The sequence below is a fragment of the Rhagoletis zephyria genome, unplaced genomic scaffold, assembly GCF_001687245.7.
Source record: "Rhagoletis zephyria isolate East Lansing unplaced genomic scaffold, Rhagoletis_zephyria_1.1 Rzeph_scaffold_04641, whole genome shotgun sequence".
NCBI lineage: Eukaryota > Metazoa > Arthropoda > Insecta > Diptera > Tephritidae > Rhagoletis > Rhagoletis zephyria.
In genome coordinates this window covers 34,944-42,518 of record NW_016161724.1, presented here as the reverse complement: position 1 = coordinate 42,518, position 7,575 = coordinate 34,944, and the positions used below count along the sequence as shown (strand labels likewise).

The 7,575-nt window shown below is 34.2% G+C and overlaps 1 long non-coding RNA gene across 1 annotated transcript; it reads right to left on the bottom strand.

Moving 5' to 3' along the window:
* Positions 1 to 810: 810 nt before the first annotated feature.
* LOC108371010 (uncharacterized) lies at positions 811 to 1,207 on the bottom strand. The gene is made up of 2 exons (XR_001848705.1): positions 1,128 to 1,207; positions 811 to 922 (listed from the first exon to the last, which is right to left on the bottom strand). It is a non-coding gene; the product is annotated as an uncharacterized LOC108371010 (long non-coding RNA).
* Positions 1,208 to 7,575: the final 6,368 nt, after the last annotated feature.

Below are 7,575 nucleotides of genomic sequence, written 5' to 3'. Positions count from 1 at the left end.
ATCATCAACGGTGATTGCAAGAACTACTGCAATCCCTGCGGTTTTTCCTCTTGGTAAATGCGTTCTAGTCGTGACCAAGGGTGGTCTCCCAAATCGGCCGGGAATAAGGTTAGTCATTTTCAATTTTATATCTTTGTTCATCGACATTATATGACATGTGATCATTGCAGGCTATTGTTGCAGAACAAAACGCCACAACCACTGCTGTGGTAAATATGTTCCAGCAGTACTGCCCACCGCCGTCGGTGTAATGATTTCGATAGCTGAAAAAACGCCATCTTCTGGGCATTCCCACATGCCGACAATAGCTATTATATCACGTGTGAATGCAACTGCGCCTAAATTCGGTTATTAACAGTGCAATAGCGCCATGTGATTGGAAAAAACACTAAGGGCTGCTGGCACATAGAGGTTGTAAAGTTCTTGGAATTGATGAACTTACTCGAAGAAGACGATGGTCGAAAACATATGATGAAACATCNAAAACGCCATCTTCTGGGCATTCCCACATGCCGACAATAGCTATTATATCACGTGTGAATGCAACTGCGCCTAAATTCGGTTATTAACAGTGCAATAGCGCCATGGGATTGGAAAAAACACTAAGGGCTGCTGGCACATAGAGGTTGTAAAGTTCTTGGAATTGATGAACTTACTCGAAGAAGACGATGGTCGAAAACATATGATGAAACATCTTCTGGCATGCCTTTGACAATCGTTAAGTCAGACGGAGGCTTCACATATAGAGCACACATTTACAAAATATTTATCGTTATGCAGAACGTGCGTGCATATTCGATTCCGATTTTATGGGTCGATTACGGAGAACAACCGAACTGCAGTTGGTTGGCCAGTGGCTGAAATGGTATTACCGATGGCAACTAGCAACTGAAAGCTGGTAACTGAGTTGCTATATTGGCAACTGCATTTTTGTGACTTGCGGGAAATTTTGATTGAGATACTGTATTTCTTTTTTCAACTTCTTTTTTTTATTTGAATCACCTTGAACTTTATGAAACTTAAATATTGCTATTCATGATAAAAAACATTTTCATTTCAGTGGCGCTGTCCATCGGCAACCCAACTCAGGTTCCGTTCCATAATCGATCCATAAGTCATAATCGCACGAACTAATCAAGGCTGTCATAGAATCCATCGTAGTCCGATTTTTCGTGAAATCTACGAAAATGCTATTAAATTCGAGTAGCTACGAACGCAGTGAATACACACGTTCATAGCAGTTCAGATTCGGTGATCGCTTTTTTGTAGATTTTATGAAAAATCGGACTACGATGGATTCCGCCACCAATATGTTTTCTCCTTTGACAAGATGTTGGAGAATCGCGGCAGCACAGCCCTATACCTACTCTATGCTCTTACGCGCATATGCTAAATTTCTCGCACCTAGCTAAAGTGCTTGACAAAGGCAGAAGGCATATCTTCAGTATTATAACTTAAAGTAAAAGAGTTTAAGATATGCAATAAAAGAATATAACAGAACCAAAAAATCTCAAAACTATTAAACATAAAAAGTTGCACGAATAAAATTCATAATTTAAAATAAAATAAAATATCGCAATTGTTTTTATATGTACATACATATTTACAAAATGAATCTTAAAGCACCCACAGTAAGTCCTAAACATATAAATTGATAATAAGAAAAATAATAAATAACAGTAATCTGAACAAGTATGTCGAGAAATCTCTAAATAGTAGCGAAACTGTATCTGAATAATAACAAGTAATTTTGAGCAAAAAATACAACCGACTTTAATGCTCATTCAGGTCGTTCTGGTTACGTAGATCCGACTGTCCTCCCTTTTTTAAAATCGCTAAAAAATGAATACGTATTCTACAGAAATCAGGATACATATTTAAGGATTTTAAGTAAAAATAAACAAAGGAAAACTTGTTCGTGTTATCTCGACCAAGGTGTATCCATGATACAAAAATCTGAAGGTAAACCGCTGAGAGGCAGCCTGAACATTTTTGAAGTTTGCTAACATTACAAAAATGTTTTCAAATTTCCAATCACAAATACATTCTCATTTTCAGTCTCAAATAAACGAAAACTTCAATATTTTCATCTATTTGTTTTTTGTTTTACTTTTATTTGGCATTTGAGTTGCTCTCAAAATTTCAATTTTATAAAATAGACAAACTTCAAAAAATAAATGATGGCCGACGAATTCAGCAAGCGGTTTTACCTTTAAATATTTGTTTCATGGGTGTATTAAACAAGGCGTTATTGACAACTCAGTGCGGCTCTCTTTTAAGGTACTATTATGTAAAAAAATATAAACAATCGATTCAAAATTCATAATTTTTTTTTTCAATTTGACTTTATAGGATGATTCTTCTGAGAGCAATATCAAATTCAATCACACTTTGTTAAATACATTTTGATCTCTACCAAATAATATACTTCCTCTGTAAATATTTTATGAAGTGTTCCAAATCTGCTCCGAGCGCGTTCACTGTTGATCATTTGATTTAAATAGTTTGTCATACAATTAATACTATAGTTTGATCGGAGTTAATATATTCTTCAGTAATTAATTATATTATCTTAAAACATAAGCTTATAAGAAATTATTTAGTCTTAACATGCAGATTTTATATCGTGTTCCAAAATTCGCTCCGAGCGCGTTCACTATTGATCTTTTGATTCAAATATTGTTTGTCAAGCATTCAGTAGTGAAGTTTGATCGGAGTTTATATATTCTTCAGTAATTAATCATATTACATTGAAATATAAACGTATAATATGGTAGAAAGTTAGAAATTATTTAGTCTTAATATGTATAATTCGCTCCGTGTTCCAAAATTCACTCCGAGTGCGTCCACTATTGATCATTTGATTTAAATAATTATTTGTCAAGCATTCAGTACTATAGTTTGATCGGAATTTATATATTCTTATATAATTGATCACATTTTATTAAAATATAAACCTTTAATAGGGTACAAATTGTGAAATTATTTGGCTTTAACATGTATAGTCGGCCAGAGACAATTGCAGAAAGCTGCGACTACTCGTGAAAACTTACAATAAAAACAATGTAGATGAAAGTATTAAATTTTATTATTAAAATTAGATCCATATATAACACATTTTACATCATTTATTTGAAGTAAATCGTAATATATTTTTACATATAAGATAGTTTCCNATTGTACCAGCTGCTGGTGCGACTTCAAAAGCTATTTGAAAATTGTATGATTGTACCAGCATGCTGGTGTCGTCAGTGGTGAAACTAGCTCAATTTTCTAAGTAAAAAATGTTTTGGAGGAAATTTCTTGCACTATATAAGTCAAAGCCGTGTTTGTGGAAGATTAAGTTCACGATATTGCAGTTGTGAATTAAACAAAAAAAAAAACAATGTTTAACAAAATGGTAGAAAAATTATGAAATTTCGGCTCTAATCATTTCGATCTTTCCTCGACCTCATTTGTAAAGAAATAAAAATTGTACCAGCATGCTGGTAAGTTATATGCTTCGAGCCTGATGGAAGCTGGTGTCGCATATTTTTATACAAAAAGGTTTTTGGTTGGATAAAATATTAGCTTTTTTTCCAGACTTCATTGTTTTTCTATACCATTGCTTATTGAAAATGTTTGCGTGTATACTTATATATGTAGATGTAAGTAAAAAATTTAGCTACCATTTTTGGCCACAGCGACTTTTCTTAGCTCTTTTTTAGAACTTTTTTTAACGGAATTTTTCTACCGCTAAAAGTAATTCGCGGCAACACTGATTATCACAGTATATACAGTAATAAACCTTTTTGAGTACTCCTCGGGGGTAAAATCTGATCAGGGTTGTTAATGAGAAGGAGCATGAATTTTGTTGATTCAGAATTGTATACAAAATTACTGTGGTATGAAAAGGAGCAACAGCCGTACTATGGCAGAGTGGCAAAAGTCATGACTGTGTAATAGTGCCCGAAACTAATTGCAAAAGTGAAAAACATTGCAAATTATTGTCTATTATTATAGAGTAGTATCTATACAGATTTGCCGCTGTGGTGTAGTGTCAAGCAGTGCGCGCTTTCACTCACCAGCACCTGGGTTCAAGCCCTGGTCAAAGCAACATCGCCAAAAATATAGAAAAAAAGGTTTTTTCTTCATCAAGGCGCACGCCACAAATCGGAGGAGAAGCTCGGCCAAAGACTATCATATGTGTAAGCGCCAATCTATTATTATTATTAGTACAGATTATCATAGTTCAGTGTATAATTTGTTATATTACACCGTACATGATAATGAACTGTTAAATGCTGAAAACGCTTGTAACATGTAGATCACTCAAACTCTGGGCGGATGTGCTGGCGGCATGTGGTCTGTATAGCTGCACAAACCTTGTTTTTTTTCAAATAGACTTAAATACATATATTCGGAAATTTAGAATTTGGCTTGATAAATTCACAAAACTTACGTTTTTCATAAAAATATAATCTTACAATGGACTTTTTTTTTAAACTTACATTTAAGAAAACTCCATTCAATGCTATAATTACGATTTGAGCTTTCCAGTTTATAAAACACAAATGTTAATTATGTACTTAACTACTGTTATTATTTTTCCTTAAGGGCCAGTTGTTCAGTGCCGGCCGTGGTTTAAACTCAGTTTAAACGCCCGATCTGGCTGGTTTAAACTAAGATCAGCCAATAAATATAAGCCAGCTGTTCAATTTAAACTCAGTTTACTTAAACTAAGTTTAAACTGGCACTGAAAAACTGGCCCTAAGCATGAATATCAGCATACATTAAAGATGAATATTATACTTAACCTACATTTTGTTCATAATTATGTATATTTCAATTAACTTTTTCTAATCATGACGGGAAATTCCCCACAGTAAGTGTTGCCGTGCGCGCAAATCGAAAGAGCTGCACACAACCCAAAAGTACTCCTCGGGGACCAAATGGTGAAAAACTGCGAAAAGGTTTATTACTGTACATTGAGTTTATGGCAAGATATTGAATCCAGTTTGCTGCATACTATCCCAGAGTAGGTGATAATTGGCAAAATTAGTTGGAGAACTAGTTTACGTCGAGTTTCCTGTGGCGTAAATATTGCAGAAACTCTCAGCTTACGCAGTATAGCACATACGCTGCTCACATCCCTATTTATATGATCAGTACAGTTAAGTTTAGAGTTGAGAATAAAACTTAAATTTATAACCTTATCCGCCAAAATAAGTGAACTGGAACCTATCCACAATTTAGGAATATTATCGATATACACCACACTATTACATATAGGGGCGATTCCACCGTCACGGGCGGGACATTTGAAGAGAACAAATTATTCTTTCTTGTTTAAATTTAAGTATAAAGTTCTGAACAATTCTACATTTTGATAAAGCTACACCTAATTGACTATTATATGAGTTATTACAAAATACGAAAAAATGCCAGCTTACTTTTATATGGAAAAAATCTGAGTTATTTCTTCTGTCACGGGTGGGACAAAAAAAAGAAGCTGCTTTTGGGAGCAGATATATTTTACGAAACCTCTGCGAATTTATTTCACTTTTCTGGGTGAACTTGATGTCTTATAATAAAACAAAGAACCACGAATGCAAACAAAGCAAAAACTACAACCAAAAGGATGGCTTTATAATTAAAAAAAAAAAATCCGAAGTTCCTCTGTCACGGGTGGTACAACATTTGTCACGGGTGGGACACGTACGAATTTTTCTATGAAAAGGAGCTTTAAGTGTGGTCCATATTAAAGATTAGTTATTAAAAAATATAAGAAGCCAAGTAGGGGTTCAATTCACTCACATTTTATCTTAGTATAGTGTCTTTTATAAAGAAGAAAAAGCCCCGCACCGTCAGCAAAAAAAAAATATTAAAAATCAACGCCTAGCGTCTTGAAATCTTAACTTTTTCCTATTTAAATTTAATGCGCTGTAAAATTGCATACCTAGAATTTTTTAAAAATCATGAACAAAAAGTTTATAATTTTTGGGTGTAACTGTTTAAATTTATAATTTTTTTTGTTGAAATTTATAATTTTTGTACGAATTTTGAAATGTGGATTGATGTGGTTTTGGTAATGTAATGTGCTAGACTTTTATAAAAAAAAACTATTAACATTAAATAAACAAAAGAAAAAACCAAAACTGGTCCAATGCCACTTAACTTAATCAGCTGACCACAAGGGTATATAGGAAATGGTCGAGTCCGCGCTTCCGCTCTTCTCCCCTGCGTCCACCTCAACAAACAAATAAAGCTTATCAGCCCTGTAAACCTACCTCTGCCAACTGTACCACCCGTAGTTGTCACGGGTGGGACATGCTTGACTTTTGAATTACTCATATCTAACTATGTGGAAACGAAAATGCAATTGTGGTAAACATTGACAAGGAAGTTCTAGCATTATTTAACAAACCCTAAACACAACTTCAACTTCTGTAATTAAATATAACAACTTTTACCTTTTTTGTCACGGGTGGGACAAGACCAATACTGCTTAATAATAACTCATAATATAGATAACGCTCTCACACAATTTAATATATAATACAATTTTATTAAACGCAGATGACTTCTACTACATATTTTTCTTACCAAACACTTGAATTAAGAATTGCAAATTATTTGACAGTACTTTCAACGCAACCTACTTTAAACCTACTAAAAAAATTTACTTATAACTTGATTTTAAAACGTAAAAAAGGCAAAAAAATGCATTTAAAGCTTTAATTTGTTATTTTTTGGTTAATTCAAGATTTGTACACATGTGACACATAAAAAAATGTTGTGCTCTGAGGTTCAGTTTCCCATGGAACCTCCCATAGGCAAGACATACGACTTTGACGCATTTAAACACAGAGAACTATCACTAGCCCAAACAGAAATAGCAGACAAATCATGGTTTATTTTGAAACATAAATCCTCAACGAGACCAATACGACTACACAAGTACAACTGTATGTCATCAGCATACGCATGGATATTAACAGACTGACAAACAGAAAAAACATCATTGACAAAGAGACTAAATAACAGTAGACCAAGGAAAGAGCCTTGTATACACAAATCTAGATCGGGATTTTTATTTGCTTGACTTAACCTTTTGCGTTCTACCCTCAAGGTTGCTGACCATGAGTTTCACCGCACTGTCTTTGAAGCCGAAATAATTTTTAAGCTTCAAACACAGCAAATTGTGATCCACTAGGTCAAATGCCTTCGAGAAGTCGAGTAAGCAAAGAAGTGTCAAGTCGCCGTTGTCGAAGTTTATTCGAATATCGTCCAGTATTTTGACCATTGCCGTCGAGCAACTATGCTTTTGCCTGAATAAAGATTGCAGAGGAGACAGTAGACTATTTTCTTGCACAAATGCAGAAATTTGTGCAGCCATTAAGTGTTCGCAAGCCTTTGAAAAGGCAGGCAGTATGCTAATAGGTCCATATTCGCTGGCATAAGTAGAATTTCTCTTCTTCGCAACTGGTATAATTATAGCCTTTTTCCAAACTGCTGGAGAGCATGCGCTAGTAAAGTAATGGTTTATGATATCGGTTAGAGGGCCTATTATATATTGAATTACTAGTTAACCGA